At 38.5% G+C, this 24043-nt stretch overlaps 1 protein-coding gene across 2 annotated transcripts in view; it reads left to right on the top strand.

The window, feature by feature from the left end:
• The window catches only part of NRG1 (neuregulin 1), a 1102231-nt gene that overhangs the window by 141084 nt on the left and 937104 nt on the right, over window positions 1-24043 (top strand). The window lies entirely within an intron of this gene.

Here is a 24043-nt window from a genome sequence, read left to right as displayed (position 1 = left end):
GCTTGAAATTATGTACCTTATAAAATTATTCACTTTAATAATCAGTTTAGGTAGCTGACTTCTCCTGTGCAGAAGGTAATAATTCAGTTTATTTATAGTCTTGAAAGGACCGTATCTGCTGTTTAGAGTGAAGCAGAACTGCAGTTTATATGCAGTTTAGAATAATTTTATTTACCAAGCTTTTCAGATGAATAGAAAAATATCCACCTAATCTTGAGTTACTATGGTGATCAGCTGAATTATTTTACTGTTTAAGCTCTCTGGAAAGTTATTGGAACATTATCTGTTAAGACTACTGGAATGTTAGCTCAGTGCAGTGGTGACTTGCTGAACATTGTTCAAATGACCAAAAAGAGTGAACATATTGATCCCGTGGCTAAGCTTTTGGGGAGCAGTTTACACTTGTGAAATCCGATTCAACACGTATTAACCGTATAGTCTCATGTTATGCTTTCTGGTAGGATTGCTCTAGAATTAGTCTTTCAGATACTGCATTTTGGAAAACTTAAGTGTAATTTCTCCTCCTTACATAGAGCCTTGATGTTGTTTTATCATAAATGATAGTGACTTGTGTTCTTCAGAATTAGCTCACTCTATGAGCACACATACTACCTCAGTGAGGAGAAAGACACTGTCGTTTAAGAGAAGTCGACATTTTATGGAATATACTGGAATTCACATAATTATTTCTAGACTTTGTTTTATTTCCTCTGGAAACCAAGCAACTCCACTAACTCCAAATGAAGAACTTTTGTTTGGTGCTAACCATGGGGTGTTGCACGGCTGGGCTGGGGGATTAAGAGTTCATATTATAAAATATTTCAGATATATAACTAGAGAGAATAAGTACTTGTTACCCTGCTCTAACAGTTTTTCTTTTCCTTTTTTTTTTTTTTTTGAAAGTTGGCCAAATTTGTTTCCTCTACTTTCCCATTGATGATAATTTTTGCTGAAATATCTTAAAGCAATCCCAAGCATGCTATTTCATGTATGAATATTTCTGTAATTGACAGGAATGTTTGTTTATTTATTTATTTAAAAGATTTTCTGTATTTATTTGACAGAGATAGCACAAGTAAGCAGAGCGGCAGGCAGAGGGAGAGAGAGATGCAGACTCTCTGTTGAGTAGGGAGCCTGATGCGGGGCTCTATCCCAGAACTCTGAAATCATGACTTGAACAAAAGACAGCTGCATAACCAACTGAGCCATCCAGGTGCCTCTGACAGGAATATTTAATTGCTAAGCATTTTTTGAGGCTTTTTAGTGTCTCTAATAGCTGTGGCAACTCATCCCTTATGAGTATAGTGTCTCCCTATATTCTTCTTCAAGAGAATACATTTTAGGTGGTCTTATGTAATAGCAATCATTTCTTAGGCTTGGACTGACCATTCATAGAACCATAACCATTTCTGGTTAAATTGTGAATGACCCAAATGTACTATTTCACAAGAGAGAAAATTGAGGCACAGAGAGGTTAAATGTCCTTCCTAAATAAAATAACTGGCAGAGCCATGGAATTGAATGGAGTTCATGATCTCAGAATATTTTCCCTTGTATTATGCTGTGTCTGTCTGTTGCACTAAGGATTTTTTCCAGCTAATGCAATGCTTCAGTTTGCAGATTATCTTAAAATTCACATTGTTACCTCCACTGAAGTGACCCTTCACATCTTTCTTGTGTGTAGTTTAGCAGATCAGTTTAGTAAGTTGATACCTTTGACCAGGTAAACAGAATAACACTGTGAAAATGATGAAGAATGAGGTGTAATGAATATGAATTTCTTTATAGAAAGGATTAGGAAGAAGGGTCCAGAAACACTGATGCCGGGAATGAGGGAGGAGAAGCAGATGCAAAGCTGTGTTTAAGTGACTTTGGGTTCTAGAAAGAAGAGATATGCAAAAGACAAGTTTCCAGGACTCTCACTTTTGTCTGTTATAAGCATTGTTAGTTTTCAAAATAGATTTCAGTTTTAAACTTGATCTGGTCTCAGAGGGTTCTTTTGAGAAAGCCCCGTAGTGGGATGTAATAATTCTTTAGGAATTAAACAAGTGTTTTCCTGCAGAGTGGCTTTCTTTGCTGTTGTGATCACTGGAGGGTGTAAAGAAAAAGTTAGGGACAGTTATTCATCTTGTTTAAATCCTTCCCCTGGAGCAGGTCTAATCAAGAAGCAGGTTTTGAAGGTAGCAGGCATGTTATGTAGGGATCAGCTTTAGAAGGGCCCAGCATATACATACACATCAAAGCACATTTGTTTACACCATTAAATTTCTGATACACACATTCGTTCTTCTGCAAATGACTTTTTTTGTCCAATTTAAAAACGATTAAATGACTATATTCATTCTGGTGTGCAGGCTCCAAGTCCTAGTGGTTTCTACCATTTCTAGTAGCTAAATTATTTTTCCAAGGATATGTCATAGTCAAGTATATTAATGGTTTCCAATTCCGGCTACACATTAGAATAACCTGGGGTGCTTTTAAAGACACAGGTACTGAGGACTGGTATTTAAAAATAATAACAATAATAATACCACCACCTAGGGCGCCTGGGTGGCTCAGTGGGTTAAGCCGCTGCCTTCGGCTCAGGTCATGATCTCAGGGTCCTGGGATCGAGTCCCGCATCGGGCTCTCTGCTCAGCAGGGAGCCTGCTTCCCTCTCTCTCTCTCTACCTGCCTCTCCATCTACTTGTGATCTCTCTCTGTCAAATAAATAAATAAAATCTTAAAAAAAAAAAAATAAAAATAATACCACCACCTAGGCAAACCACAAACTGGGTAAAACCATTAGGTAAACTGTTGATGATGGACTTTAATTACAAAAGGGTCAGGCTGGAAACCCTGAGCCAATTAGTTGATCTTAACAGCACCACTGGTGGACCAACCACACATTATGAGTCTCATGCTGTTACAACAGGAAGTAAACAACTCCATCCATGAAATATGCATGCCTGAAAAATTGCACTGGAATCTAACTAAGGTCCTAGTGGTTTTCAGGAAATGCTGAGGATAGAGGAACATGTTAAATGACACCATGAGGAAAAACTAGACATGTCAGAATGTAGGTCACGATACAGGAAATATGCCCTGGTTTGTCCAGCAAGTCATGACTTGGGAGCAGACCATCTAGTCTAGAAAGGAAGGGTCTATTGTAGAATAAAGAGAATGAAGTGATGTAAAAACCAAAAGCTACATATAAACTTTCAATGCTAATTCAAACAAACTAAACTTAAAAAGATATTTTTTTTTAAAGATTTTATTTATTTATCAGAGAGAGAGAGGGGGAGAGAGCGAGCACAGGCAGACAGAATGGCAGGCAGAGGCAGAGGGAGAAGCAGGCTCCCTGCCGAGCAAGGAGCCCGATGTGGGACTCGATCCCGGGATGCTGGGATCATGACCTGAGCCGAAGGCAGCTGCTTAACCAACTGAGCCACCCAGGCGTCCCAAAAAGATATTTTTGAAAAAAATTGAGGAAGTTTGCATAGGGAATAGCTATTACATCATATTAAGGAGCTTTCAAAAATTTGTTCCAACTTTAAATTTCTGTCAAGGCTAGTAGTTATATGTATATTTTTAATTTAATTTAATTTAATTTAATTTCTTTTCAGTGTTCCAGAATTGTTTATACGCCATACCCAGTGCTTCATGCAGTACGTGCCCTCGATAATACCTCCCCATCCCCCTCCCCTACAAAACCCTGTTTGTTTCTCAGAGTCCACAGTGTCTCATGGTTTAATAAAAATGAGAATAGCATACAGAAATACTTATTTATGAAATAACATGATATGTGGGATTTTCTGTAAATTAATCCAGCCAAAAAACAGCAGGACTATTGATGAAATGTGATTGTCAAAATTTGATAATTTTTGAAGCTATGTGAGGAGGTCCTATCCTGCATATGTTAAAAATTTCCAAAATATGGGGCACCTGGGTGGCTCAGTGGGTTAAGCCGCTGCCTTCGGCTCAGGTCATGATCTCAGGGTCCTGGGATCGAGTCCCGCATCGGGCTCTCTGCTCAGCAGGGAGCCTGCTTCCTCCTCTCTCTCTGCCTGCCTCTCTGACTACTTGTGATTTCTCTCTGTCAAATAAAAAAAAAAAATTTCCAAAATATAACCTAAAACATAAAGAAAAAACCACAGATGAATAAAATAAGAATTTTACCTCAATTTTTTTTTTTTAAGCTTCCCTGGTGTTTCTATTATGCAGTCAAGGTTGGGAACCAATAGTAACTATTTATTGAGTGAAAGCATCTAGATCTAGGATAAAAATATTTTTATAAAAAGGCCATGAAGTTCAGAACTGTTTCCAGGTTTTTTCAAAGGTTATAATGGTCAGCATATGTGTTATAACTGAACTGTGTCCTCTTAAAAGAGCCCTTGAGAATGTGAATTTTGAGATTTTTATATATAATATGTATATGTAAATCAGAGTTGCATATACTTATATATGTTTGAGTTGGATCAGCATTTATATATATACCAGTTGTTATATTTAAATATAGTTAAGATATAGAAGAGGGGCAAGATGGTGGAGGAATAGGGGCCCCTCTTTCAACCTGTCCCCTGAATTGAGCTAGACATCTACCAGATCACTCTGAACACCCCTGAAATCAGCCTGAGATGTAAGAAGATATATCCGGATCTCTACAAATAGAATATCTCCAGCAGTTGGTTTTGAGGTGTGAAGTAGGGAGCCACAATTCTGTGGGCAGATATGGGAAGATAAAGGGAAGGGGGAGGGAGCCTCTGGGGTCCTGTGCCACCGGAGCACAAAAACCTCCTGCACTGGAGATGGGGCACGGAATCACAGACTGGTAGCAGTGGGGAAAGGACTTTAGGCCAGACTGAAACCTGGAGCTGCAGGGACACGCATGTGATCTGGGGATGCTGGCAGTTTTTGAAGCACAAAGGGCAGAGATGTGTGTGGACCTGGAAGCGAGGGCTGGGAGTGCTGCTTTGGGGCACACAACCTAAGACATTGTGGTTTTTAGCAGCACAGACAAAAATGGAGACACTGTGGCCTGGAGTCCTTACTGAAAAACAGACTGTGATCTCTCTGTTCTGAGACAGAAGTTTGGATACAGACAGGTCAATAATTTGGACTCTGTATATTCCCTAAACCACCTCTCACCAGAAAGACTAGGAGGAAGAACCCCCAAAAGAGGAAAAATTCAGAGACTGACCTCTGCCACAGAACTAATGGACATGGATATAAGCAAGATGTTGGAAACAGACTTCACAGTAACAGTTATGCAGACAATAGCTAGGTTGGAGAAAACCATTAGTGGCAACATACATTCTCTAAGGGCAGAAGTGAGAGCTGATCTGGCAGAACTTAAAAATGCTATCAATGAGATCCAATCTAATCTAGATACTCTAACAACAAGATTGAATTAATGATCTAGAAGACAAACTGATAGAAAGGAAGGATCAGGAGGAGGCCTGGAACAAACATCTTAGAATCCATGAAAACAGTATTAGAGAAATAAATGATGCCATAAAATGTTCCAATATCAGAAATATTGGGATCCCTAATTGGTGGAGAGAGAGGGACTAGAAGATATATTTGAGCAAATCCTAGCTGAGAAATTCCCTAATCTGGGGAATGAAATAAGCATTCATGTCCTGGAGGCAGAGAGAACACCTTCCAAGATCAAGGAGAATAAACCAATGCCCAGGCATGTAGTAGTAAAACTTGTGAATTTTAAAATTCACAAGGAAACCATCTTAAGGGCAGATAGGGGGAAGAGATTCCTTAGGTACAGAGGAAGGAACATCATAATAATGTCAGACCTGTCCACAGAGACCTGGCAAGCCAGAAAGGGCTGGCAAGACATATTCAGGGTATTAAATGAAAAGAACACGCAGCCAAGAATACTTTATCTGGCAAAGCTGTCATTAAAATGGATGGAGAGACAAAAAGCTTCCAAGACTGGCAAAAACTGAAAGAATATGTGACCACTAAGCTGGCCCTGCAAGAAATATTAAGGGAGATTCTATAAAAGAGAAAGACTCCAAGAGTGATATAGAATAGGAATTTACAGATATAATCTATAGAAATAAGAACCTCACAGGCAACATGATGACAATAAAATCATATGTTTCCATAATCACTTTGAATGTGAATGGCTTAAATGCTCTCATAAAATGGCACAGGATTGCAGATTAGATAAAAAGACAGGACCCACCCATATGCTGTCTACAAGAGACTCATTTTGAACCTAAAGATATATCCAGACTGAAGGTGAAGGGATGGAGAACCATCTTTCATGCCAATGGACCACAAAAGAAAGCTGGAATAGCAATTCTCATATCAGACAAATTAGACTTTAAGCTAAAGTCTGTAGTCAGAGATAAAGTCTGTAGTCAGAGGACACTACATCATTCTTAAAGGGTCTGTCTAACAAGAAGATCTAACCATTGTAAGTATCTATGCCCCCAACATGGAAGCAGCCAACTCCACAAGTCAACTGTTAACCTAAATAAAGAGACATAGTAATAAGAATATGTTAATTGTAGGGGATCTTAACACTCTAGTCTCAGCAATAGACAGATTATGTAAGCAGAAAATCAACAAAGAAACAAAAGCTTTGCATGACACATTGGACCCGATGGGGTAGATTATATATATATATATATATATATATATATATATATATATACATATATGTATGTATGTATGTGTGTGTGTGTGTGTGTATGTATATATAAAACATTCCACCTTAAAACAACAGAATACTCATTCTTCTTGAATGCACTTAGAACCTTCTCCAGAATGGACCACATACTGAGTCATAAATCAGGTCTCAACTGATACCAAAAGATTGAGATTATCCCGCATATTCTCAGACCACAATGCTTTGAAATAGGAACTCAATCACAAGAATAAGGAAAAAGTTTGGAAGAAATTCAAACAGTTGGAAGCTAAAGACTATCCTGCTCAAGAATGTTTTGATCAACCAGGAAATCAAAGAAGAATTTGAACAATTCATGGAAACCAATGAGAATGAAAACACATCGGTCCCAAACCTATGGGATATGACAAAGGCAGGTCCTGAAGGGTGAATAAGTAGCCATCCAAGCCTCACTCACAAAAATAGAAAAATCCCAAATACACAAACTATTTTTACACCTTAAAAAACTGGGGAATCAACAACAACCTAACCCATGGAGAAGAAGGGAAATCATTAAGATTAGAGCAGAGATCAGTGAATTAGAAACCAGAAAAACAGTAGAACACATCAATGAAACTAGAAGCTGGGTCTTTAAAAGAATTAATAAGATCAATAAACCACTGGCCAGACTTATCCAAAAGAAAAGAGAAAGGACCCAAATTAACAAATTTATGAATGAAAGGGGAGAGATCATGACTAACACCCAGGAACTAGAAACAATATTCAGAAATTATTATCAACCGCTATATTGCCAATAAGTTAAGCAACCTAGAAGAAATGGATGCATGCATTCCTGGAAACCTATAAACTATCAAACATGAAACAGGAAGAAACTGACAACCTGAATAGACCAATAACCAGTAATGAGATTGAAGCAGTGATATAAAACCTCTCTCAAAAATAAGAGTCCAGGGCATGATGGATTCCCTGGAGAATGCTACCAAACATTCAAAGAAGAAATAATACCTATTCTCCTGAAGCTGTTTCAGTAAATAGAAAAGAAGGAAAACTTACAGACTCTGTAAGGCAGCATTACCTTGATCCCCAAACAGGCAAAGACCCCATCAAAAAGGAGAATTTCGGACCAATATCCCTGATGAATATAGATGCCAAATTTCTCAATAAGATCCTAGCTAATAGGATCCAACAGTACATTAAAAGGATTATCCACCACAACCCAGTGGGATTTATTCCTGGGATACAATTGTAGCTCAACATCCAAAAATCAATAAGAGAAGAGAGAAGAACCACATTGTCCTCTCAGTTGATGCAGAAAATCATTTGACAAAATACAGCATCCTTTCCTGGTTAAAACTCTTCAGAATATATGGATAGAGGAACATTCCTCAATTTCTTAAAATCCATCTATGAAGAGCCCTCAGTGAATATCATTCTCAAAGAGCCTTCCCCTTAAGATCAGGAACACCAGAAGGATGCCCACTCTCCCACTACTGTTCAACAGAGTACTAGAAATCTTAACCACAGCAATCAGACAACAAAAAGAAATAAAAGGTATTCAAATTGGCAAGGAAGTCAAACTCTCTCTTTTCACAGATGAAATGGTATTTTATGTGGAAAACCCAGAAGACTCCACCCCCAAATTACTGGAATTCATACAGCAATTCAGTTATGTGAAAGGATACAAAATCAAGGCACAGAAATCTGTTGCTTTCTTATATACTAACAATGAAACTGTAGAAAAAGAAATGAGAGTATTGATTCCACTTACAGTAGCACCAAAACCCGTAAGATACCTTGGAATAAACCTAACCAAAGAGGTAAAGGATCTATACTCTAAGAATTACAGAACACTCATGAAAGAAACTGAAGAAGACACAAAAAGATGGAAAAACATTCCATGCTTATGGATTTTAAGAATAAACACTGTTAACATGTCTATGCTGCCCAGAGCAATGTATACTTCCAATGCTATCCTGATCAAAATACCAAAAGCATTTTTTCAATGAATTCTCCTAAAATTTGTATGGAACTAGAAAAGACCCCATATTGCCAAGGAAATGAAAAAACAAAACAAAACAAAACAAAAAAACTGGGGACATCACATTGCCTGATTTCAAGCTCTATTACAAAGCTGGGATTGCCAAGATAGCATAGTACTGACACAAAAACAGATGCATAGATCAATGGAACAGAGAGTCCAGATATGGACCCTCAACTCTATGGTCAACTAATCTTTGACAATTCAGGAAAAAATATCTAATGGAAAAAAGACAGTCTCTTCAATAAATGGTGCTGGGAAAATTAGACACCTATATACAGAAGAATGAAACTCAACCATTCTCTTATACCATACACAAAGTAAACTCTAAATGGATGAAAGACCTCAATGTGAGATAGGAATCCATTGGAATCCTAGAGGAAAATATAGGCAGTAACACTCTGACATCAGCCACAGCAAATTCTTTCAAGACATTTCTCCGAAGGTAAGGGAAACGAAAGCAAAAATTAACTCTTGGTACTTCATCAAGCTAAAAAGCTTCTGCACAGCAAAGAAAACAGTCAACAAAACAAAGCGGCAACCTACGAAATGGGAGAAATTATTTGCAAATGACACTACAGACCAAGAGTTGATATCTAAGATTTATAAAGAACTTCTCAAAGTCAATACCCAAAACCAAATAATCAAGTCAAAAAATGGGCAGAAGACACAGACACTTCTCAAAAGAAGACATACAAATGGCTAACAAATATATGAAAAAAATGTTCATCATCCTTAGTCATCGGGGAAATTAAAATCAAAACCACATTGTGATTCATGCACCAGTTAGAATGGCAAAAATTGACTAGGCAAGAAACAAAAAGTGCTGGAGAGGCTGTGGAGACAGAAGAACCATCCTACATTATTGGTGGGAATGCAAGTTGGTACAGCCATTTTGGGAAATGGTGTGGAGGTTCCTCAAAAAATTAAAAATAGAGCCACCCTGTGACCAGCAGTTGCACTACTGGGTATTTATTCCAAGGATACAGATGGAAGGACCATATATACCCTAATGTTCATAGTGGCAATGTCCACAATAGCCAAACTAAGGAGTCAAGATGCCTTTCAACAGGTGAATGGATAAAGAAGATGTGGTCCATACATACAATGGAATATTACTCAGCCATCCGAAAGGATGAATACCCAGCTTTTGCATCAACATAGCTGTGACTGGGGGAGATTATGCTGAATGAAATAAGTCAAGCAAAGAAAGTCAATTATCATATAGTTTCACTTATTTGTGGAACATAGGGGATAGCATGGAGGACATTAGGAGAAGGAAGGGAAAAATGAAGGGGGGGGGCAAATTGGAGGGGAAGATGAACTATGAGAGACTATGGATTCTGGGAGACAAACTGAGGGTTGTAGAGGGAATGGGTTACCCGGTTGATAAGTATTAAGGAGGGCACGTATTGCATGGAGCACTGGGTGTTATATGCAAACAATGAATCATGGAACACTGCATCAAAAACTAATGATGTATTTTGGATCACTGAAAAAAAATAAAATGAAATGAAATTTTTAAAAGAGTGATGTACTGTGTGGTGATTAACATAATAAAAAATTTTAAAAATGGGACATAATTATGTCAGTTCTATAATTTATGTATACATGTATATATGTAATTCATATATAATATGTTACTATGATATAAATAAAGCTTATATAGATATTTATAAATATAATTATGCATGTATATATGTGTGTATAATTAAGCATATATATGTGTGTTTGTATATACTTACAGTTGCTGTTACTTTAAGATACTCTGAATAGTATATAGAGCTTATTATACTATATTAAAATATAGTATATTATGCAAGTATATGATGTGTAATATATACACAGTATAGTATGATGCCAGCCATAAGTAGTGAACTCTTCCTGATGTCACTTTCAAATGTTCCACTCCATTGTTATAGTATATGCCTCACTTTTTTTTTTTTAAAAAAAGTGTTAAAGAAAAAAACTTACTGTAATTAAGACTCCTTTATAGAGTTTTTTTTTTTTTCTTTTTAATATGGTTGCCAGGCTATTTATGTAATCCTTTCTTTTACACAAAGACTAGTTTTAGGTGTATGAATTATGTAGTCACTCGACATTTATTGAGATGATGTTTATGGAATGTCTGTTCTGTGCAAAGCATTGTAATGATTTTGAGTTAATTATTATTTGATTTTATCACCCTTTATTGGTGGATATGTGATGTTAGGCATTTGATCTAGTTGTTGGAATCTGATATTTAAAAAGAAGAAAAACATAAAGTGAAATTAGAAAGTAAATGGAAAGAAACATCTGACAAATTTAGAGAGAAACTGAAATCTGTAACTTTGAATGGAAGGAATCCTAGAAAACATCTCATCACATTTCTCTTCATGACTGAGAGTTCACATTATAATAATAGTGGAAAAAACTAAACATCTTTTTTTTTAATGAAGATTTTATTTATTAATTTGACAGAGAGAGAGATCACAAGTAGGCTGAGCAGCAGGCGTGGGGTGGTGGTGGTGAGCAGGCTCCCTGCTGAGCAGAGAGCCGATGTGGGGCTCTATTCCAGGACCCTGGGATCGTGACCTGAGCTGAAGGCAGAGGCTTAACCCACTGAACTACCCAGGCGCCCCCATCTAACCTCTTGAACATGAACTCCTCCGTAATTGGAGTTCACGATATAGTACAAGGACAACTATCCCTATCACCCAAAGCTCCCAGACAGCTGCAGCTCAAGCTGATTACTTGTTCTATGAAGCATGTGACCACCTATTCTGAATTGCCAGGAGGTCACTTTTCCGAAGCGCATAGCTTCCAGGTCTCTTTCACAGCTTGTCCACTATCTTTGGCTTGTCAACTATCCATACTACCCACACTGAGATAGGATTTTTCATTGGAGTCAAGGAAAAAAGAGGGCAACATTAGGCAAGATTCAAGAATAGTAGCTAGGGAAATGGGAAAGTGTATATTTAAGGATAAGAGAAAGGAGAAGCCAATGTTGAAGATGTGTCTCTCCAAGCAGGGGCAAATAGGGGCTTGCATCTCCTCATTTGTAAATTACTTAAGGCACCAATGGTGTACTAATTTATAATTGGCTTCTTGTGTGATGGAGAAGGCTGGGGATGAGGATCACCACAAAAAAGAAAGTTGAGAGTCACTATGGATATTTGGAAAAGGAAGTAAGAAAATAGACCAAGGACAGTAATATTGAAATTTTATAAAGCACTTGGTATTGTTGCAACTTCTTTTTAGTGAGAAGCAGCGAGCCCTTACAAGAAAAACTGTCGTGCTTGTTTCCAGGGCAGCAAAAGTCCAGAGATGTGCCCTATTCAGACATAGCACTGGAGAGAGAGAATCCCAGGAAATAGGTGCTGACATCTGCTTAAAGGAGAGGAAGGAAAACTATATTTTATAGTTTTAAGGATAAAAATAAAATGGAACATGTGAAATCATCTTGGGAATAGAATGCAGTTCTTGGAGCTTAGGGGATTGGTTGGAAGTTATCTGGGTTAAGTTCCTGACTCTCCAGGAGGACATTTGGTTGTCTCTTTGACATCATACCTCTCTGTGCCTTTAGTTAGAAAGGTACACATGAAAAGGAACTCTCAATATGAAATTATTTATAGCCAAATGTCTAGTAAACACCTAAATTCAAAATACTTACAGTAGAAATATTTTTCCTGTTTTGTTAATCTTACTAAAAGTCAAATTTCTGCAACTTTATGGCTTGGTATTGCAATGACCTGAGGAAAGGGGGTTAATGAAGTCATATGCTTATTAAAACACTTTCTAAAAATTTTTGGCATAATTTAGACTCAGGAGTTGTAAAAGTGTTACAGAGAGTTCCCATGTACCTTTTGCCTATCTTCTCCCAAAGAGAACATCTTCTATAGCCATAGTAAAATTATCAAAACATGAAATTAATCTTGGTAATAGTATTTTCTTTTAGTTAATAGTATTTTACTATAGAGTTTATTTAGATTTCACTAGTTTTTACATCTACTCTTTTTTGGAGGGGGAGGGTATATAGTTCTATGAAATTCTTCTGTATGTATGGAGTCCTGTGACCATCACATTCAGCATACAGAACTCCTCAACTAGCCGAAGAAGCTTTTTCCTTTTACTCCTTTATCATCACATTCTCCCCCCAAGCCCTAGTACATGGCAGCCACTGGTCTCCATCACTAAAGAATGTTAGGTAAAGGGGCGCCTAGGTGGCTCAGTGGGTTAAAGCCTCTGCCTTAGGCTTGGGTCTTGATCCTGGGGTCCTGGGATCAAGCCCTGCATGGGGCTCTCTGCTCAGCAGGGAGCCTGCTTCCCTTTCTCTCTCTGCCCATCTCTCTGCCTACTTGTGTCTCTGTCTGTCAGATGGATAAATAAAATCTTAAAAAAAAAAAAAGAATGTAGGTAAATAGAGTGATTTCTTTGCAACCTTTTGAGATTAGCTTTCTTTTCCTCAGTATAACACCCTGAGGTCTGTCCAGGTTGTTGTGTGTTTTGATGGTTGAGTGGTAGTTTGTCAAATGCCTATAACAGTTTATCCATTCCGTCCTTGAAGGATATCTGTTTTTATTTTGTTGTTGTTTTTTTTTCTCCCGTTTTGACTCTTACTAAGATTACACTTTCTACCATTTTCTTTCCTAGTTATTTGAATTCTGACAGTATGTATTATGTCTCTTAGGTCTTAACTCCACATGGGATGACTTAGAAGAAGGATAAAGAACGGATTAACAGTTTGCAAAGATCACTAGAATGATTAGTTTTTAGCTGAATAAAATATGTACATCAATTTTTTTTTTTAACGTGTCAAGAATATTCTAAGAATTACAGGAAAACAGACAGGTAATAGCTTTATAAAAACAGGAGGAATGCCTGAGTTCTAAAGCAAACAAACAAGCAAACAAACAAGCAAACAAAACCCCAAAACAAACTCAAAGTTCTTAAAAGAATGGTCCCTGGCTATAGTTTGTGACTTATTTTCTTAGGTGGTTCTGGGGTCCTTTGTGCCAACGGAGGGTAAATATTAAAGCATTTGCTCCTCACTTAGGGTTTCTCTTATACTCCACCTTCCTCCACCAGTTTTCTTCTCTCAGCATACTGGGCAGAAGAATGCAAGCACAGTGCAAAATTAGGTGTAAACATTACGTTGATTCAGATGCTAATATGTTCCAGTGGTTACTCTCTGCTTTTCTAGGGATATTTGCACTGAATGATAGTCATCCCCAGCTTGTACAACTTACCCAAAGACCATTATTCATGATTATAGCTCATGGTTTACAAATCATTCATTATTTTACTTAATTTCTTGAGTACATAGAAGAGTTAGCTGATTTGTGAGTCTTGGTACACAACTCTTGGTACAACTCTTTCATTCTACTTGGGTTATTTTCTCTTCAGCACTGAGAAAAACTATTTCCCATCTTCTCCTTCCTTTTTCAAAGCAGCTAAGCTTTCAAAACTGCTGAATCTTCCCCAGGAAGTTTTCTTTAAAGTTTCAGTTGTTCAGTTATAAGCAACTAATGCATTTTTGAACATTATATCAAAAACTAATGATGTACTATATGCTGGCTAATTGAACATGATAATAAAAAATGAATAAAAATAAATTATTTCCAGGAAAAAAACAAGATTCAGTTGTTTCTCTTCATACTTCTGTACATATACATTTGTGCTTTTGGTTTTTTGTTTGTTTGTTTGTTTTGCTTCTCCCATATAAGTCATCTTTTCTAGTTCTTCATAATCAGGACTCTACATAGTAAGGGCTTGATCTGTATTTAATTTGACACTTTAAAGGGCTACATATTTACCTTTGGGGACAGGTTTAACATGATTTGAGGAGTAACGCAGATCTGTTTTTCCTGAGTTTTTCTCAACCATCATTGCATCTGCTGATAGTATATTTTCTCTTATAATAGATGTTTTTTAAGGACTAAAATTTGCTTTGTGATTTTTGACCCTGGGTAGTTAGGTGTCAAGTTGAAAATAAAATGATCTGATCATGTGAGTTCTGGTGTGGAAGTAAGAAGACCTCGATTCTGTACTGGATTTTTGCCTCTAATTCCCTATGTGATCATGAGGATGCTTTCTGTGTCCTCATCAGCAGAATCAGACAAATACAAACACACCTGTATAGCTGATCGGGTTGCTGTTGACAAATGGAGATAATATAACACGTTCTAGACTGGATGTGGAGGTCACATCATTATTTGTTGAAGATCCAACAAACCACCTGTGGGTTGTAGCATAGAATTACAAGGCTGATGACCCTGCTCATCCACGTATTTTAAATCTCTCTAAAACCTCATATTTTCATATGAAAAAAGGTAGTGTCAATAGCACTTGGGTACATCTAAGAGCTTTGTCTGGGAGAAGGAACAGATTTGTTGCACGCAATGTCCACTGTGAATATTCCATTTCAGGATAAACTGTAGATAAGCCTACAGAAATGGGGGAGACCAAAGATTCTTTTTTTTTTAAAGTTGAGAATTGAAACTTGTCTGTGTAGCTAGATAAAATTGCTCTTGAATTGGCTGGTGGATGGGTAAAAGGAAAGTGAGCCCTTTCACCTTTTACAAAGGTTAAAATGACATTGTCAGTATGGCTTCATGTTCACCGTTGTCCTAATGCTAGATTATATGGTTGATACACTGTCCCACGAGTGATAACATTGAGTTTAAGTCAGGGCTGTGATGGACTGAAGATATCCCATCATCCTTGTTTTCGGTGTTCCTCAGACTGTGTTTTGAGAGAATTCTTCCAGAAGAATTCCTTAAGGACCACCCTGGTTTTGTACCAGGGAAAAAGCCTTCAAAAAGTGCCGTGAGTCCAGCTACAAACCCAGTCCAACCTGTCGTAATCTCTCATTAAAACTACGAAATTGACTTCTTAACTTGCCCCTTTTTTGACTCTTGCTTCTTTATGGTCCATTCTCCACACAGCAGCTAGAGTGATCTAAAAATACAGTTCTTCTGAGAATATTATTCCCAGTGCAAAATTCTCCTGTGGTTTTCTATTATAATCAAACGCAATGCAGATACCTTGCCATAGCCTGTCAGAACTGAGTGTGATCTGGCCCGAGTTGGTACTTCCAGTCTCATTTCCAACCACTGCCCCTATTCTTTGCTTTACCCAAATCACACTGGTTTTCTTGATTTTCTTTGGCTAAGCCTGAGGACCTACACACATGCTCTCACCTCTGGGGGACACTCCCTACTCCCTCCATCTTTGCCTGCCTGATTCTCACTTCATTTACATGTCTTTCTAAATGCCACTTCTTCAAAATGGCCTCCCCTAATCACCATATGTAAAATAGTGGCCCTTACTCTTGTCATACTCTGTCCACAGTTAAGCTTCAATTTTCTTCATGACTTTTCACCCAAGTTCATCTTACATGTCTTGCTTTATTTTGTCTTGCTTTTTAGGATGTGAACTCTCTGAGATCAGGATATTGTCTTTCTCTTACAGTATCTCCACATAACAGTATCTCCATATAACGGTATCTAGTACTAAAGAGGATTCTGACATGTGTTTGTTGAACAAGAAAAGAGTTCGTTATACTGAGGGTCACATCTGCCTGGTGTCAGATCCAAACCTTATCAGTTGCCAGTTATTGGAAGTCAAAACATTTCTCTGCAACTTGCTAAGCTTTAGTTTGCATGTTTTAAAATGTGTCTAATGTTGCCTCCTTCATAAATTATTGGGGAAATGAAATTAACTAATAGATATAGCCAACCACAGAGTGGGCAATCCATAATGTCCCCCTAGTCTGAATGTACGTAGCTGATTGGGGGTGCTCTCTGTAAAGTGAGCTAGAAGCTCAGAGTTTTTTGGGTTTTGTTTGTTTAGGTTTTCTGTTTTATTTTATCCTTTTGTGGCAAGATGATGGGCTGCTCCAGGGGCTGGTCAAAGCCCTCAGAGGGTTGTAGGCCATGAGTTTGAGATCCACTGGACTATGTCCATACAAAATGAAAAATAGATAAATGGAGAAACAGATGTCCTTGTGCTTCCTAATTCCCAGCTGGGGATCTTGTCTGCAGTCTGAGAAGGCTCCTGTGGGTTTCTGTGGATGTTGTGGAGGGTACTAAGTATGCCCTACTTGCATTTAGATGCTCAGACCTCTGTGCTGGAAAGGGTGGGAAAAAACCCCACTTACTCCCCTGCTTGAGTGAGCATGAGAACATGGCAAGAAACAGAGAAACTGTGTCTCCCACCTTTGTTCTTGTTGGGACTGGGTTTAAACGTACACACCCCACTTCCCTTTTATTTTTCTTTATTTTCTGTTGTGAGACCACTTCTAAAATCCCTGGAACCGTGCCAAGCTAATGCAGTACTACAGGTTTGCCTACTGGCTGTCTGTCTCAGATGAAGTAATCAGAGTTAGAGCAAGACAGAGAACAGCATAGATACAATGAGCTCATTAAGATAATGTAAACACTTACATAATACTTCTGAGGTGCCAGTACTCTTTCTGGAACTTGTCATTTAATTCATCTCATCTTCACAACCACCCTGTTAGGGGAACAGCTGCTATTAGCCCCATTGTACAGGTCAGGAAGCCCAGGGAGTGGTAGTCCAAGATCACAGAGTTGGACAACAGCAGCGCAGAGCCCCAAGTGCCATGTGATGGGGGGGGGGGCGCACACCTGCTCCTGTGTCCCCAACATCTTAGCTCTGTTGCTCCCTCTAGCAGCCAAAACTTCAGAAGAGAGAGGTATGTAGGTTTTGGGCGTCAGTTGGTTAAAAACTGTATCAGCCATCCACACTGGAAATCATATCACCTTAAACATGAGCACTTTTTGGTTGACAAAGCACGTTATTTATTCATGTTCCTGTAAACCTTCTCTTATATTATCCAATGCCACTGCTGAGCTTTTGTTCCTTCATCTGTCTGCAATAATCCCATCATCTTCACTCTGCTGTGGCACAGCCCTCCTGTGGTTCAGGGCAACCATGCTGGCTTTGTGAAGTCAGCCAGCCTCTCCCTGGTCACCACGGTCACACCATTCATTATACATGCAGTGCCTGAAATGTCTCTGTTTGCCAATTTTCTTGCTCTCATGCATTCCCTCAAGTGCATTGCCAATCCCCATAGGACTAGGAATGGATCTGTTTTTTCCTTTTATTAGTCCTTTCTCAGTTCCTGCTATAGATCTTTACATCCAGTCAGTGCTAAATAATTGCTATTAAGCTGAATGATCAGCCCAAAACAAAGAAATGCACTGTTGCCTGGCTTGTTACTTTTGTAAGGATAGAAATAATCATAAGATTAGCAGCTAATATTTGCAGAGTGTACTATGTGGCATGATTCAATGGTTTTTGCATATAGTAACTCATTTAATTCTGCTAACAACCCTAAGCACTGCTGTTATGAACTTCATTTTACACATGGGGAAACTCTTGCTTCCTGGAGAGCTAGTGTGTGGAAAGTCTAGCTTTACTACCATAAGAACAATGGATATGCAGGAGGAGTTGCATTACTGTGGCTTAGAATGGCTGCTGTTGAGGAAGCTGTATTATGGCTTGATGGCTTGGAGGTTGATTTAGAAGACATATGTAATTGAAGCATTATTCATATTAGATTTATCAGTATCTCTTCCATTTACTCTCTTTCCTTTAGATACCAGGAAAAGACAGGACCTGAAAAGTGTCTCCTCTACTGGAAAAATGGGAGCTCTTTCTTTTTTTTTTTAAATTTTATTTATTTAGTTAGTTTTTATTTCTTTTCAGTGTAATAGTATTGTTTTTGCACCACACCCAGTGCTCCATGCAATCCGTGCCCTCCCTAATACCCACCACCTGGTTCCCCCAACCTCCCATCCCCCGCCCCTTCAAAACCCTCAGGTTGTTTTTCAGAGTCCATAGTCTCTCATGGTTCTCCTCCCCTTCCAATTTCCCTCAACTCCTTTCTCCTCTCCATCTCCCCATGTCCTCCATGTTATTTGTTATGATCCACAAATAAGTGAAACCATATGATAATTGATTCTCTCTGCTTGACTTATTTCACTCAACATAATCTCTTCCAGTCCCATCCATGTTGCTACAAAAGTTGGGTATTCATCCTTTCCGATGGAAGCATAATACTCCATTGTGTATATGGACCACATCTTCCTTATCCATTCGTCCGTTGAAGGGCATCTTGGTTCTTTCCACAGTTCGGTGACTGTGGCCATTGCTGCTATAAACATTGGGGTACAGATGGCCCTTCTTTTCACGACATCTGTATCTTTGGGGTAAATACTTAGTAGTGCTGTTGCAGGGTCATAGGAAAGCTCTATTTTTAATTTCTTGAGGAATCTCCACACTGTTTTCCAAAGTAGCTGCACCAGCCTGCATTCCCACCAACAGTGTAAGAGGGTTCCCCTTTCTCCACATCCTCTTCAACACATGTTGTTTCCTGTCTTGCTAATTTTGGCCATTCTAACTGGTGTAAGGTGGTATCTCAATGTGGTTTTAATTTGAATCAATGTGGGCTCTTTCTTGGGCATATTCATTTTTTTTAATGATTTTATTTATTTATTTGACAGAGAGATCAATCAAAAGTAGGTAGAGAGGCAGGCAGGGGTGGGGGGGAGCAGGCTCTCCACTGAGCAGAGAGCCCAATGTGGGGCTTGATCCCAGGACCCTGGGATCACAACCCAAGCTGAAGGCAGAGGCCTAACCCACTGAGCCACCCAGGAGCCCCTTTCTTGGGCATATTCTTAAGGAACATTTTTGTATGATGGTGAACTCAGGTGTTGACTTTACTGTTTGCTATCTGTTTGATATTGACAGATTATTAAGGATCTTGGAATTTGATTTTTCTCGTCTGTTGAGTGGATTTTTCCTGGCCACATTAGGGTATGATCAAGGTTAAATGAGATGCTGTGTGTGCAAAGAAACAGGTAGGAAGAATGGCTTGTGTGCTCACTGGGTAAGACATTGGCTGTTTGTAGGTGCAGACATTACCTAAAAATCCTAAATAAGCCATAGGTTTGAGTTGAATCAGAAGCCTTGGGTTGGTGAATGTGTTCTCTTGCTACAGGATGCTGGGTTTATCCTGTGCCACACAGCCTTGGAAATGCTTGCTTAGAGATAACCCAGTAGGGTACAAAAAAAGAAAAGGAAAAAAAAATAGAAAAAAAAAGAAAATTATGGATAGACTGGCTTTTTGTACAACGTTGTGAGCTAGACATTTATAGTCATTGAGCCAGAATTTCCAGTGTAATAGAGGAAGCAGTTGCTTTTAAACTTCTTATTCAAGTTAGCAATTATGGGTGAGTTGAAATGTAGGCCATTTGAATTGGATTTGGAGGATAAAGTAAGATTCTATCCTACAGTGGGGGGATGACTCATAGAGGAGGTAGTTTGACACAGTAGAAACAGCAGCTGATAAGGAGCCAGGAGACCCAAGTTCCTGGCCTGGATTTGCATGAACAAACTATAATAGCCTTTGGGAAAATCATTAAACATCTCAGTTTTCTAGTCTGTAAAATGAGAGGGCTATGTTTGTGAGTGGATCTTTCACCACATATAAGATTCTCCCGAGCAGATCACTGAAAATGGAATGTGTTATCTATGGTCATTAGGAACCAAAGTGCTCTTGCTAGTACAGTACTCTTTTTTGTTGAGCATTACCAATGTGAACAACCAGAACCCAAGAAAATCCATCAGCACCAGAATGATACAAAAGTAGACATGCAGATATCTTGTAATATCCTAGGATCATTGCTATGTACTGGGAAAGTATAGCCACGCTAGTTACAAGAGTTTCTGATGATGACTTATAAGCAGAGGATTTATAACTTATATGACAGAGGATGTGTCAATGGGATTTTTAAATGTTTATCATGTTTTGGATGTCCGGTCATATACTTTATTCACTGACACATCTTGTGAAATAATTTATTGGTTGACACAACTTTCTGAAGTTTGCAAATATAAATACTAATTTGGGTTAGCTAGCTTTTCTAGCTTTTCTTGGCACTTTTTGTTCCTTCATGTAATTTCGGTCACAGGTATGAAGCCACATTTTGTGCTGATTGCTTTTCTAAAAGGTTTAAAGTTTTACAAAGTCAGATTTTGATTGGCAGCGTTTTCTACTCTCTGTATACCAACCACCTGCAGAATGAAAATAGATCAAATATGGATCAGAGGGATAGGTGATTCCTTAGAAATACTCACTAACATTAGAAGGGTACCTCCTGTGGTACAAGAGACATGTTCTTGAGAGTTGTGAGAATTAAATTAAATTAAATTAAATTAAAATTAATTTTTGAAAAATCAAATCCAATTTACCTATCAACTTGTATTAGAATTTCAAAAAATGCTTTATCTTCATTTCTAATTGATTTTTGATTAGCATTGGTTCTTGCCATTTTAAATGTGGGTGGTCTCCCCACCCCCCATAGTTAATGATATATATGAAAATATTTTGGAACAAATCAGAGAGGCTTCCTTCCTACTATGTCCCCCTCGGACAGACCTGGGGAGTGTGTGTGTGGTGGTGGCGGCAGGCTATCTGGATGATGGAGGACCTTGGTCTGGTGCTTTTTCTCCCACCACAGAGTGTTTCATTTTTGAGCAACATGTCTTTGCCTCCTTCAGCCACCATTTTCTCACCTGTAAATGATGACCTTCATTGGTCCTATCTGGCTCCAATATTCTACAAATAATTGAGTGGGAAAAGGAAATTTTCTGTAAATAATCCCATGATTTTTCTTTTTGTAAGTTAATTTTATTAAGGCGAATTATACCTTTCTCTGAGTGAATAGTGGCCTCCTTTCGTCCTTGTTTTTATTTAGATATTTTGACTGGTAAATTCCATTTTGGCTAGATTAAATCGAGAATCCTGGGGAGGCTTATTCAGCATAGACAGATTTATTCACTTTTCATGCTGGATGAGGAAAAGGAAATATTTTAAGATAGAGCTGACATGGAACATTAATGTGATTGAAGCCTTTCTGTGTGAGGAGTGATTATAGCATCTTCATTGCCATAACAGAGAGAGATTAGCATGGATTAGATTATCCCATGTACAAAGGTTGTACAAATTGATAGCCGTTATTTGTAGGCTAGGCTGATCTTTACAGTTACTGGCATTACTTCTTAAGCAATATAGTCATGATTCCTTTCATGTGGTTTACATGTGGCAACAAGAGAAACACATATCCCTGGTTACCAAAACCTTGTGTCTCCCAACAGGAACTTGGCATAGACTCAAAAACGCAAGATGTGTATGCACAATATGAAGGGGACAGGGCTGGTCATCTGGTGTGCTGTCTGCAATGAGAGCACACACTGGCCAAAGGCAGAAGAGTTCCTGAAACAGATGTTCAGACAAGATGGCTAGGATACTGTCGAAATGTGGTCTAGAATAATTATGAACATAAGCCTAAAAAGGTAGCCAAGATAGGGTTCTGAATTATAGCCAGCCATGGGATTATTGTTTCATTCCAGTTTAGTGTGTTGCCTGCCAAGTATGTGCCAGACCCTCTGAAACAGAATCTGGTTTTTGCCAGAGGTCCTTAACAACTATATTTTAACTCTAAGTCCCTCCCCCCCACAAAATAAAGATGAATAAATTGCTTTCTGATGGGAGTAGGTTGTATTTCAAAAAGGCTCTGAACCCCCTACCAAAATCTCAGACTCTCCCTGACTGAGTGGAAGAGAGGGGGCAGTCTTCCCCTCCACTGAACCCATCTGGACTTGTCACACTGTCCTTCCTCATGTTTGTAAGCAATTGGTACACGTGGTCAGTGATTGTTAGTACTTCCACAACCACCCTTATCCCACCTCGTTGCTTTCACCTGCTCCCTCTTGTTTTTCTACTCCACCGGAAGTGACCCCTCCTTGAACCTTCAGATGCACCAAATACCTTCCTGCTTCAGGGTTTTTACTTTACTTCTCCGTCAACTGGAAAGCTCTTCTTTCCTGTAGTACAAGTCTCACTCCTTACTTTCTCCAGGTTTTTGCTCAGATGCCATCTTACCCACAGGTTTTTCTGGTCACCACCAGCATTCTCTGTCATACCCGTCTTGCTCTGTTTTACGTCATAGCACTAATGAGCATCTGACAGATTACATTTTTACTTGCATACTTGTTTATCTGTGTTTCCCCTGTAGAATGAGGATAGAGCCTTGAAACAATGCCTGGCACGCAGTGGATGCCCAGTAAATATTTGTTGAGAAAATGAAGAAATTGTTAGCATTTAATTTGTATTTGTTCATATATATTATGTTGGGGGCTTCTAGAAGCCACTATTAGAATTTAACTTGTGACTCAACACTGAAAGAATCTTGGAGACTGGAGGTTCTTAAAGGACTGTTCATACACCCAAAGCAGTGTTTCACAAGATTTAATGTACAGAGGAATCAGTAGGGTATCTTCTTATAAGTGCCTAAGGAGGGTGCATGTTGTGATGAGCACTGGGTATTTTATGCAGCTAATGAATCATGGAATATTATAGCAGAAACTAATGATGTATTATATGTTGGCTAATTGAACATAATACAAGATAAATAAATATATATATAAATAACTAAGTACACAAAAATGTTCCCATTCTGATTCAGCAGGTGTGGGTTGGAGAGTTGGGGGCCGGGCTTCTGCATATCTAACACTCTCCCATGTGATGATGATGGTGCTGGTCCAAGGATTGTGCTTTGAGTAGGAAGGCTTGAAGGCAGATATCCACAGGTGGATTCAAGGGGTTCACAGAGGCAGGATCATTATTTTGAATATGTGTCATTATTCTGGCACAAAACTACTTTCTGGAGTTTTCTGATTAACAGGATGCCAATAAACAGGTAATTTATTATGCATTTTAAAATAGAACTTTAAATCATTAGCCACGCATCATTGTTCTGTAGGCAGACATACATTATGTATCTGGCAATTTCTTTTTCTGAGGAAATGGTAGACAACATACATCCGATTCTCAAAGGGGTGATAATACTAAACAAGGCCTGACAGCCATTTTTTAACAGATGATGTTAAACAAAGGAAACCTGAGGTATCAAACCAAAGCGCATCATGACCACGGTTACAATGGTGAAAAAACCCGCATATATGCTTGCAAATACTTGACAAGATTGTGTTTTTACTACAACAGTTTTTTTTTTTTTTTTTTTTGCTAGATAAACAACTTACTTTTTAAGTTAACGTTTACCAGAGATGATATTTTCCATGGGAAGTATTAGGTGAAAACATTTGCAAAATGTTTGGAACCCTACAATCCCAAGACAAATATTTGTTTTCCCCTAGACACTGGAAATGGACCCCAGCTGGAAACACTGGCTAAAAACGAATATTTGGAAACTCTGAGGCTCTCTATAAAATGCCATTGCAGTAGCTCACTGTCCTTCTAGTCTGAAGCCAAAATACCCTCGACGGGGCACTGGTACAGAAAA

Source organism: Mustela erminea, chromosome 21, assembly GCF_009829155.1.
Source record: "Mustela erminea isolate mMusErm1 chromosome 21, mMusErm1.Pri, whole genome shotgun sequence".
NCBI classification, from domain to species: domain Eukaryota; kingdom Metazoa; phylum Chordata; class Mammalia; order Carnivora; family Mustelidae; genus Mustela; species Mustela erminea.
Note: the sequence above shows the minus strand (reverse complement) of the source record. Positions and strands in the feature narration are given on the sequence as shown.